Source organism: Fringilla coelebs (genome assembly GCF_963513975.1).
Source record: "Fringilla coelebs genome assembly, chromosome: 3".
Taxonomy (NCBI): domain Eukaryota; kingdom Metazoa; phylum Chordata; class Aves; order Passeriformes; family Fringillidae; genus Fringilla; species Fringilla coelebs.
In genome coordinates, this window is record NC_140030.1 from 70,202,904 (window position 1) to 70,215,896 (window position 12,993).

Here is a 12,993-nt window from a genome sequence, read left to right on the forward strand (position 1 = left end):
TATACAGTTTTACTTTCCAAAGTCCTCACTTTGGCATTTCTCACAAGTGTTCTGATCACCCCTATTAAATTCATACGTGGGCATGGGTAGAAGGAACACAAAGCACATTTTGGTTAGTTGCAGTAGAGTCTGAGGCTTGGAATAAAAGTGTCACTGCAAAATCTGTTATATCCCTACTTTGTGACCAAGATTGCATCTTTTATGCATCAAGCAGTCTGCCTAAATAGTAGCTTGCTTTTGCACCTTCTGGCACAGGCATTGGTATGCTCTTGATTCTACACAATCTTTCTCTTCAGGATCACACAGCTCAACATCTGCTCTGCACATACCAGCCCATCTCTCTGACCCTACAGGTAGAGCTGGCTGATGCAGGGAGTGCATTTGGAGCCAAAGCAGGGAGGCAAAGCTGGCTGGCATTGCTCCTGGACTGTACTGTGTCCCTGCCTACCTCCTCTGCAGATTGGCTATCAAGCCCAACTTCTTGCCATTCCATTTTCCCAGTTCCTTCACTTCCAGCCAGTTTCACTGCCTGTTCTTTCTCTTTGTCCATGGTTTACCTCCTTCAGCTTTGGTTTTCTCTCCTCCCCCAGATAAAATTGTGATGGTCTGTTTTCTCCTCTCTTGTTCTACTTTTTACTAGTGGGCACACCTGCAGTGCAAGCCCCTCGCAACAAAGGCTGCCTTACTGTGAGTTTCTTCAGTGCCCACCACACAAATGTCCCAGTGCAATCTGAGCCCTCTTGCTGCTGCTTGGCCGGCCCAACCACTGTATGAGGAGAGCCCTGCCCTCTGTCCTGGGGATGTAACAAGATAATTTTGGCCCCTACTCTCTCTGAAGGCCCAGCTGAAGTCACATCTCATATGGGAGCTGCCTGATGGTGAGCATTGTCTTCAAGGAGTAATTAATCCTGTGACAAACTTCCTGAAGTCTTCACCTCTCTCTTTTACCCTCTCACTCTTCCGCAGCTCCATGGCTTTTCCACCCTGCAGCTCCAACAGCCAGTGGAGGCAAGGTACTGTGTATTTTCTTGTCCATGCCTTTGCAGGCTTGGTAGAAGCCTCAGGTATAATTTCCTCACATTCCTAGAACTGGTGATGCCGAAGTGGCATAGGCGGAGCAGGGGAGAGACACCCTGTTTCTCAGAAGCAGGCAGAGCTGTCCCAGGCTGGTGGCCTCTTTCTGCTCTGGCTTGTGAGGTTGTTGCCTGCTGCCTCCTCCCCTGCCTGAGGTGAGGGAGCAGAGCTGCCTGCCTCCTCCAACAGCCCCAGCCGGCCCAGCCAGCCTTGCCAGAGCAGCCCTGGGAGACCCGGGCTGCCGGGCTGCCTCTCTCCACCCAGCACCACGGGCTGCCATGGGCTGCTGCTCATTGTCTGCAGGCTTCTGGGCAAGGCACGGGCTCCAGTGAGGCTTCCCAGGCTTGCTTGGGAGCCCAGCATCACTGAGGAGATTTGGAGGCTGCCCCAGAGCTGAAGAGACATCTGGCCACATTGTAAGGAGCTGAGCAGGGTCTCACCACTCAAGCTCAGGAAGACAAAGCAGAGCACTTGAAATTCCCATGCACTCCATGTCCATTAAGTCAACCTAGATAATGTTTTCCTGCTAATACTCTGTTAATGTGTTGGGATTTGGGGAGGTCTTCTGGCAAAGGAGAATGCTGGGAATGGGTCTGTGAGAAATGGTCCCAGAGGGCTGATGCTCATGTAGAAAAGGCAGAGAGATGTCTCCTTCCCATAGGCCCTTTACAAAGCATCTTCTGCAGGTCCTTTGCAGGGACCTTGCTCCAGCTTGCCATCCTATCCCTGCAAGCAGCTGCCTGGCTCTTGCAGTTACCCAGGAACCACTGTCACTTCTCCTCCCTCACTGTGAGGTGACAGGAGTTTTGAAAGGCTTCTGGAACCTCTGTTTGGAAAAGCAGCTCCTCCTACCCTCTGCTTCAGTCTAGCCAGCAATCAGAGGTTGCCATAGGAAGTAATGTGGGCACTTCTGCCACGTGGTTGATCTTTGTGATTCTGTGCCTTTGCGAGGCAGTTTCATCTCTGAGCTGCCTGTGGAACCTGCTTTAAGCCCTGGCTCAGAGCAGTCAGCAGCCCATGAAGGTGCCTGCTAACAGAAAGGCCATGGAGAAGTGAGTCTGGCTACTATTTATAAGGATAGACATTATTGTCAATGAGCCACTCTCATGACATGATGTCACTCAGCCTGTGGCCTTATTCTGTAGTGTAGGAAAATGAGTACTTTTGGTCAGCTGATCCATTCCTATTTGGAGGCAAATTTCATGCTGTAAAATGAGTGTGTAGTTAGCTGACAGAAAGAAAACAAAGGCAAAACTTTACTCTACTACGCAGAATGTTTTTATTGTTGAAAATGATGCAATTATAATGAGCCCAATTCATTAGCTCTCTTTTGAGTCACACACCTTTGTGAAGATATTGAGAGATAACAATCTAGATTTTAATTCCATTTCTAAGTGACTTGGTTTGACCTGTTTTGCTAGAAATAGTAATCCTGCTCATGAATGCCATCTGCCCATTCAGACTGCTCGTGTACCAAATAATATCTTAAAGGCTGGAGCTTATGGCTTTAACTATCACATGATACACAGTCCCATGCCTCTTAATCAGACCATCAAGTGATTTATTCAATGTGCTTTTTTATTTCCTGCCACGGCCTGCCCTCTCAGAAGTTTCCAACAGCTTGAGGCAGCCAGAATTCATTCTTAGGGCTGTCTACTTTCTGACCAGCACTGCTGTTTATAAGCTGCAGCCTTTTCTGCTTTATCTTGCTGTATTTGTTTCTCTCCCAGTAAACTTCTCCTTGTAAAGTGAAAGCCCATGGTAGTGGGGAGTGGGGAACAAGATGACCTTTAAGGTCCATTTCAACCCATGCTGTTCTATGATTGTACAATTCCCACACTGTCAGATGAAGCACATAATTCTGCAGTGAGTTCAGCAAGATCTTCTCTGGCTCCAAAACCTGCTTTAAGAAAGAAGATAATTTATCTGTACACCACCTGGCCCAATGGAACCCTGAACCAAGATCAAACTTCAGGCAGTACTGCACTGTAGCTGTGACAGATTGACAAGATTGCATGAGCAACACTACATGATGTTTCTGTGTCACATTGCTGCAGAAAATCTCAGTCTGTAATGTATTTGGCAAGTGGGTTTTTTTTGTGTCTGTGTTGCCATGACCTGAAAACAGCTTCTCATAGGTGAGCCATGGGTCTCCAGCACTACAGCACTGAATGCTTACTCCAAGCTTGCTATTAAGATAAGCAGCCACACTGATTTAGACACATGCAAAGCATTCATTTAGTCAGGTTTTCTGTTGGAAATGTAACTAGCCCTAGTTAACCAAAATTTGATCCAAGCACCAGACTTTAAATCCAGCATTTTTGGGTTTTATTCTTAAAAGTTCTTACAATCCTGTAAGCTAAGGAAGCACATCACTCACTCTTTCCTAGGGCAGAAACCAAAACTACTGAGAAAAATTTTGAAAAGCTTAATGTTGATCTCCTGACTTGTAGCCTTTGATTATAATCACAAGACCATCCATTTTTCTGTTTAAGTAATAAAAAGCAACAACAAAATCAGTCTGAAATGAGAAAAAGATGTCTCTCTTTTGTTGGAAAGTGATCAGTATTAAGATTAAGGATATGTGTTGCTGTTTGTTATTATTTTAGGTCACAGAGGAGTTAAGGAAGGGAACTTTCTTAGCACCTTCTTTTAAAATGGCTATCTCCCTGAATGTAGGGATGATCATCAAGATGATTTGATTCTGGCCATTTTATTGCACTGACAGCCTCCATCTGTGACTGAGTTGCACTGTGTTTCTCTTACAGCTGTGCAAGCAGATGGTAGGAGCTGTTACACTGCACACAGGGTTGGGAGGGAGGCTGTGGTGAGAGCACTGGAGCACAGAGCCAAAGGTACCATGCCCTGCCTTTCTTGACTCCTAAATTACATTCTGCATTTTTGTGTTTTAGGTGGAACATTACACTGGAGCCGAAGAAACAGAACCCTCTGGGATGAGTCGTTTGTATATCCTGTGATTGTGGTTTTGTTTACCATCCTGCCAAGATAAAGATTAAAATCCTTTGAAGGATGACTAAAAATTGTTGTATGTTGCTGCTAAAAAAGCATCAGCTGTCTACATTAGTGTTATCTTCTAATTTTTGTGATCTTTCTCATTCATCTCTTAAAGATTTTGTGTTAACAGGAACAGACATCTAGCTTTCTTAAAGGGCCTGGCATTGTTATGGCTGGCTGGGACAGCGTTAGTGCTACTGAGGTGATGCTTCTTGGGACATCCAAAGCATTAGAGCAGGATTTCCTGAGCACGTTCAGTACAAGTAGGATGTGTTAAAGCAGCTGGTATGTAGAGTGCATGCCACAGGGGAGAGCCTCTGATCTCCAGCATCACCTTGTGAAAAATATGCATTCAAGAGCTGAGCTGGTAAGGCATCACCAGTGTAAGAAAAACTGATCTCACTTGTGCACTGTAGAGACACCATTCCAGATGCGAGGGTCCTTCTTCTGTCTCCATGGTGTCCATATGAGTTCTGTCTACAGTCATGGTGACTTGGACACCAGTCTCGGGCCCCTGAAGCACTAGCTTTTTCTAAGTTTTCCAACAGGGACCCTGTTGTACAGTGGGAGAGGATGGCATTTATAGTCTGCTGGGCTACTCCACTCAGTCCCCTACTGCCAACACCAGTTTAAAGTTATTTTTTTAGAAGACAGATGAAGACTATGATAAGCTTTTATTTCCTACTGGTCATGAATAACTGAGAGACGTCTGAGTTAATTTCAGGACATGACAGGACTGTGTAGGAAGAACCAAAGCCTCAAAGACCACTTCTAAAATTCATTATGCTGTTATCAGACACCTTCTAGCAGCAGCCTGCTGTGAGGGTTCCATACTGCACCTGAAATAATTCTTTGTGACCTCTTTTAGATACAGACTCTGTCCAAACACTGATGTTCTTGGGTCTCAAAGAAGACTAGCAACTGTAGAACTGCTGGAGGGGGAATGAGTGTATCTGAGTCTTCATCAGGAATTTGGCACCACTGCACCTCAGCTCTGCCAGTTTGAAAAGGATCACAGTGGCGGCATCTGGAAACTTCCAGTTTATTCCAGGCAGTGTCGCCCAGTGGCTGGGGGAGCTGCAGTGGGCATTGCTGCAGCGTTTGGAAGCAGAGGTGAATGGTACAGCAGCACTCCTGATGGAAGTGCTGATAGATGAGGTCCCCAAGAAACCTCAACAAGAATTTAGTCTGATCCTCTTCCCCAGCAAGCCTTGAAGAACCATAACCTAACCCAAGCTGTGGTAAAGCAGATGTTAGAGACACGCAGGGCTGGGGCATGAATATCACATGAGGGGACACACTGCACACAATTATGGTCCAAATAATCTTTTTCTACTGAACTACACTGGAGCCATTGTTGCTGTCTTGCTGAGCATCTGACTGCACATCTACAGCAAATATTGGCAAGAATTTATTTTGACCACTTGTGTAACCACATGTAATATTACTTGTGATTTTGATTAACTCTCTTATCAGGATGTAATTTAGTAGAAATTGCTGAAGAAAATGAGAAAATGCTTGAACAAATTACTGTAACCAATAATCTGATAGCAGGTTTTCCTCAGTTTCCCCAGGAAAGGACCTGGAATGCATGAGCTAAGTAAACGTTATTTAGAGATATAATCACAAATAGTGTAATGCTGCAGTCAAGAAACCAGTACAGAGAAGATCTAGTAGCTGATCAGGTAATGGTAATTTTATAATGTGATATTTGCAATGAGTATCTTTTAAAGGCAAATCTTAACCAGCTCCTCCAATTAATTTTATTTTTCAGCCAAAACATACGCGTAGAAACAGTACCATTTGTGAGTGTAATTAATATACTTGTGGGAAAAACAAGCATTTCTGTAATAGAGAGAGCCAACCAAATACTTAGTGCAGTAAAAACTGACCTGTTATGTGGCATTTTACACCTCAATAATGTTTTGATATATAGTCACAACTTCATTCAAAATGAATATTATGTACTTTGTTTTCTCTTCATTGCCAGTATAAAATGCTTCAAAAGAAAATCCCAAATACCCTGGACTGTGAAGTATGCACAGTGCTAAGCTGAGCTAACAAGAACACCCTGCAACTAAAAAAAAGTAGCAAGAACAGTTTTCTGTGCATCAGGAATAACAAAGAAGCAGGAGCTATGATCATTATATTAAGCTGTGCAGCCAGTTGCCAAGTGCTAATCAATAGACACAGATTTAGAAACGAACGTAAGTCCTTTCCAGTAACAGAAGTAAGCAGAGAGCTCAGAAATAGCATAGCAACAAACCTGCTGTGCCTGGAGGAAGCCATTTCCATCACTCAGGCTCCACTGCCGTCAGCGGTGACACAGGCGGGCCCTGGAAATGGGACGGCTGCAGCACTGAGTGCAGGCAGCACCGAGGCTTCTCTGCCCCCAAATTGCACACTTGCCTTCTTGGCTGAGCAGAAATGTCTGTTCAAAATTGTACTCGTGCTAAGATTTATGTCCTACCTGGCCTGGAGCCAGCAAGTGACAAATTGACTTTGTACAAGATGCATGAAGACTTGCAAGCCTGATGCTGTCACTTTCAGCCAGAAGAGCATTTCCAGACTTTCAAGTCCTGCAGACTTCTGAACCTCCATCAAGTGCTTGTGCTTGTTTTCCAGTGTGGTGGGCACATGCTCAGGGTGAGCAGGATTTCAGTTCTACCCTGGCTTTGGGCCTCTGCACTCCTGCTCAGTGTGCCTCCTCTGCCCACAGCAGTCACCCACCCGAGAAAAGAGACCCCTCTCCCCACCCCCATACAACAGCATTGGCCCCGGTGCTTCCCAGCAGCCTAAGTTCCACAGGCTAATGACAGCTCAAGGAGTTAGAAAAAAACAGGCTTGCAGAAGTTTCTGACAGACCTGAGCCGTGGGTAGACAGCACCTGACACACACAGCTCTAGATTACCTTCACAGCCCGCTTCATCCTCATGAATCTGAGTTTTCTTTGGTTGAGATACATCTCTTAGTGAGTCCAGAGGAGTTCTTTTCCTTCTTCAGTTTAAGGCCTTGTCTTCTTTTACCTTCAGTGGTGAGGAGGGGAGAGGGGCATTTTCAGGGTTCAGTTCACCCCACATATGCATATCTGCTGGATGGACTGAGTTGTCTTCTGGAGGTTACTATCTCTCCCCACTTACCATATAAGAATTTTTATTTCAACTGCATCTCTAATTTATTGGAGGGAGAAGTTAGGTAAGACAAAGATCAAGATCCATTTACCTACCGCAGATGTCTGATTTCCAAGCAAAACTCTAAATGCCACCAAAAGATTTAGAAATGTCTAGACAGATGTGCAAACTGATTTCCTGGTCACCTGAAGGTACTACAGCACCTATGCAGGAATTGTTTAAGGTCTCTGTGTCAGACAGAAAATTTTGCTGCAGTATTTCATGGAGTCATGTGCTGATTTTGTCTCCTTGAAATTTAGAAGAAGGACTTTTACATCTGGAAAAATTCCAAAAGCTTAGCAAAGCTGAGAAGTCAAATTAAATAGTGATTACATGTTTTCAACAGCATTGCACTGGCAGTGCTCCTTATACAGAGATTGCCTGGGTTACCCCTCAGACAACTATAATTTTGCAGTAAATTCTCTGAAGTTAAGGTGGTGTATGTCTGGTGACTATAAATATAGACTCAAGCATGACAGAACCGCACTTAACCAGGATCTGTACTGTCCAAGTGTGTGGTGAATTTTGCCTTCATGGTGAGGCTTAAGAGGTGTTCATGCAGACTGAAATCAAAAGGAGTGGCATTATCCTTCATCTTGCAGGTGCAAGTCCCCCTCCTGCCTTGTGTTGGCAAAGTACTTGCGACTGTGCCATCAAAGAGATCAACAAGCTGATCCAGTGGAAAACTTGCCCTAGAAAACTAGCAGATTGTTTTTCAGCTGGGTCAGTAGGCTGATCCAGCTGACTGCAAGATCAGACAAGCATGAGTATTCCTGTTCCAGCACCTGAGCTCAGTGAAACTGTGCCCTGAGATGTAGCTGTGGCTGTGCAGAAAGTAAAAAACTAATATGCCCAGCAAATACTTGAGGCAAATCCCAAGTCCATATTATACAGGAGAAGCCATAAAGGTAATTCAGTGATTAAGACTAGTAGGTAGATCAGCATGGTCATATGTGTCAGGAAAGCTCAAAGAAGTAGTCTCAACCATCAATTCTTCATAAAGCCCACAAATATTACACTGACAGTTTCAGGGAGGTGCATCAAGATTTAGTGACTTTAGTGTTTTTGAAACCTTAGCACAGTCACAGTGCTAAGGCAGATCACTGTCTTAAAGGGTTTGTGGCTCTGGATCTCTCTACATTTTGCTGAAATCTGCTCACAAGTATTAGTCCTAAGAGAGTTGATGCCCATGCAGTTGGGATCATACACATTTAGATCAAGTAATTCATTATTTTTTAACAAATATAATTTCTTCAGTGTGACTAGAATAAGGGGATCCTGGCCTTGCTATCCTTGCAGTTGGAAATTCAAAAGGTGACATTTAAAACTGTAGACTCTGAAAGGTGTATGTAGACTTTGAATTGCGTGGTTTGAGCACCCTTTTCCTTTTTTTTTATTTTTTGTTATTGTTGTGCTTGGAGATGACATCAGTTGGAGACCAGAAACATTTTTGCAGATCAGCTCAGATTGCGTATTGAGAGACTTTTTGGCAGAACAGGACAGAGTTTTGAGTTTTTCACTCAGCAGTCTCAGTTCATGGAAGTGGCCTTAAGGCCACATTTCACTGTTCCTCTTTATACGCCTATGTACAATACTCAAGTAAACACAATGGGATGGCACATTGGAAAGCTTTTAGACTCTTGCAGCACTTAGCACAGTCTTTGTAGCTGTCTGCACTGTTTACTCATCCTCCTGCACCACTGACAGTAAAAGCCTGCAGGAATCCTTTTCTTTCCTTCCTTTCCTATATGCTTTTTTTTTTCTCCAGCAGCACTGCAGACACAGCAGCAGAACCAACTCAAAGAAAAACAAACCAAAACGTCTTTTGAATTCCAAGCCTCTGCAGGACAGCCTGCTTGTGTGAAGCTGAAAAGGAGCCAGAGCATACCAGCAAGGAAGCTGTGATTTCATCCAGCAGTCTGATAGAAAATCCAAGGTTCCACTGCAGCAGTTTGTGCAGATGCAGCAACCTCCCTCTGGCTGGGTCCATGTCAAATGCTAACAGAGGAGCGCCCAGGAGGCGGATGCCCATGTGATTCTGTGTTGCTATACCTTTGCTTTTTAGTAGCAAGTCTCTGAGGAAACCAGGTATGCTCTACAGGTTTTTAAACAGTTTTTATTCCTTACGGTGATGTCTAATTTCTAAGGGAAAGGGACGCTGCAAGGAAATGGGGAAGATTGTTGAGAGGAAGAAAGGTCCCCAAGGAGAGTCATTCTTGCTGCAGCGTGGTGGTAGTGGTGTGTGAGGGTGTGCAAGAAAATCAACCTGAGTGGAGGTGGCTGGGGCATTTGCCTGGGGTGCAGGTTGGCAGGGAAGTCTCTGGTGAGGTCTGGCGTGAGGACTCAGGGAGGATTAGCACCTGAGTCACACAAGTTTTGGTGTTTGCCCAGGGACTGATATTTGTGGTTTGGCATCTGTGCATCACTTGTATGCTAGGTCAGCAGGCAGGGAAGAAACACTGACCAAGGAGGGCACACAGCTTAGGATGGTGTGTGCTGGGTCAGGAAAACACTAAAGATTGTATCAAACCCATTTGCACCTGTGTGACTCTGGAATGACTCCGCTGACAGCAGTAGAGTAATACCAACAAAACTGTGAACAGGATTTTGCCTTATAGTGTGAGAACGAGAAGATTTGGCAGAGGGCCTGGATGGGTGCTGGGAGGTAGTCTCTGAATGTATGTGTCTGAAAAAGTCTGTGCCAATTGCTGGAGAGATGTCTGAAGCCCTACAAGCATGCGTCACCCTTCCCTTCACAGGAAACAAAGAGGCTGCTGCACTTCAGACAGCCTACCAACTGAATTATTCAATGCAACTAAATAACTACAGAGCTCCAGGGAGTTGCATAAAACTGCAAAACTGGCTCATTCCCTTGACTTGTATCAATAGTATTGTCTCTTTCTGATCAGTATTATAGCAGCAAATCTGTGGCTTGAGGCAATGCTTAAACACACTTGGAGGAAGAGCTGAAAACATAGTAAGAGGAGTGTGGAGGTGAACTGACAGTACACTGTGAGAGAGGTTCTTGCTGAGGAAAAGTCTCCTGCTCCTTGTGAGAAAGTGACAGTGTCTGAAATAAAGCATGTTTTGTGCCCTGTTGTGTCTTCAGACCTAATGCCTGCCCAAAAATGCTAATCTGGAGACAGACAAGCAGAAAAGCACAATGGCTGAGTGTTGTTACAGAGACTACTTCATGTGCTGGGTTTATTCCAAAACAGGCAATGCAAATCCTGCATACCGTCCATGCTGGCTCTCTTGCACCCTTTCACTTGCCAGGATCATCATTCTTCTTGTCAGATTCCCCCACTGTGCCAGAGCTGAAGCTGTGTCATGGTTTTAAGTCCAGCTGGAGATGAAACACCACACAGCCTCTCTCCTAACACCCTAAGGAATGGGGAGAAAGCAAATAAAACTTTTCCTTGAGATAAGAACATTTTAATAATTGAAAAGAAATTAAAATACAACAACAACAACAATATTAATAATAATAATAGCAATGGAAAAAAACTAATAAATGCACAATGTAGTTGCTCACCATCTGTTGACCAATGCCAGACCCCACTTCCCAAACCCGGGTCAGCTGTCCTTCCAGATAACTCCCCCAGTTTATATACTGCACATGACATTCTATGGTGTGGAATATCCATCTAGTCAGCTTGGATCACCTGTCCCAGCTGTGTTCCCTTCCAGTTTCTTTTGCTTACCTCCTCACTGGCAGAGCAAGACAGAAGGGAAAAAAAAGTCCTTGACTAGGGATAAACGACTTAGAAAGAAACAAAACATCAGTGTGTTATCAACACCATTCTCATTACAAATCCAAAACACAGCACTGTAATAGCTACTGAGAAGAAATTAACTCTACCTTAACTGAAACCAGGATTTTATATGCATATATATAATATCCACCCCATTTTCCATACCATTATATCATGCCAAGTTTCCCACTTCCCAATATCCCATGACCTTCCCTATTCATCTGTTTTGATAGGTGTACATGCAAACATCATTCTCTTAGTCTATGAAATGCCTCTGTCAAATGTTCATAAAATGTCCACACACACACACACACACACAAAAAAAAAAAAAAAAAAAAAAAAGTTTATGGAATTCTTTAACTCCATGACTTTGGCCTTCATCTTTGATAACAGTTCTTCAGGCAGGAAACATGGTGTGAGGTGTTGGATTGTTGCATGGTGCACATTTGAGTCAGTTCTCATTCCAGCACTGCTGCACTTGCTCTGTTTTATCAAAGTCCATTGTTCATTGGTGTGAACATGGCAATCAGCGGGAAGTCAGGCTCAGATCCCTAGAATGCTTGTGGCTGAGATTGATGCCATGAGATGCTCAGAGAGGTAATGCACACGTAGCCACTATATATATAATATTACCACTGGGTAGCTATAACATAATGTAATTAATTGTTCATTTTCACTCCAAGTCAAATCCATTTGGGGCACACTAGAACTTCTGCATCCTGCCACATCACCCACCAAGTGCATCCAGGTTTTTTAGCAAAAACCTGGTCAAGTTTGCCTTTGCCTGAGGCAGGACTACTCCAGGTTTTCCCCAGCATGTCTTTAACATGTACTACAAGAACTTTATCCACTTCTACACTATGTAGAATGTTTTGATTGGGCAGGCCATCCCACTTGGCCCTCTGGTGCTGACTAACAAGGTGAGTGTGTACCCAATGTTTGAACATCCCACCACCCATTGCAGCCAGTGTAGTCTTTAACAGTCCATTACGTCGCTGGATCTTTGCAGAGACTGGTGCCTAACAGGGAATGTGCTACCACCACTTAATGTTGTGTTCTTTGGCCCAAGTGTCTCTAAGGTTGTCTAGGAAATGAGTTCCATTGTCTGATTCAGCTCTTTCTGGAGTACCACGTGGCCATAAGGCTTGCTTTCCAAGGCCCAGGATAGCATTCCAATGGTGGCATGGGGCACAGGGTGTGTTTGCAGCTCTCCTGGGGTTGCTGCCACCATCATTAGCGCACGGAACTTGCCATCATGGGATTGGGCGAGTGTGATACAGACAATCTGCCGGGCCTCCCCATAGCTACATTTCAGCCATCATCCTCTACACCGAAGGGGCTTTACCCACTTGGGCTACTTGATTGCAGCACGTGTTTGACATTCATGGATAACGTGAAGCTGGCATATGTACCAACAGGGAACCAAACATCTCCAAATATCTGGAGCTGCTGGGCTGGGGAGAACAGTCTGTCCCCATTAAAGCAGCTCTAGGGAAATACTCTGTTTGCAGTGCTGACATGAGCACGCACAAACACTGTGACTGCTGGGGAACAGGCACTGAACCAGCCTCTCACCTCCCCCTGACAGCACACCTGTACCTCCTCCATGGGGAACAGGCAGCCACGAGCCATCCCAGCACCAGAGGAGTACTTGAAAGCACTCTTGTGATTGCCCTGTGTCTGCTTTACCAGCACCCTGAATGCTGCTTAGCATTGTGCACAGAGGTGAGTTACGTCTTCTGAAGATGGAGATATCTGGTGCTCAGGAAAAAAGTGTTTGCAAATATTGAACATTTATCTTTGCTGAATTACTTTTTCCTTTCCAACAAAGGAAAGTCACTAAGAAATTAATTGCTGGACTAGAAACAGAACTATTAGATTGATAATCAGAAATCACAGGGAGAAATGCAGTATCAGTCTTATGCAGAAATATTTTAAACAGCTTTCTTTGTTTTTATGTAGCATTAATATGTTGGTAA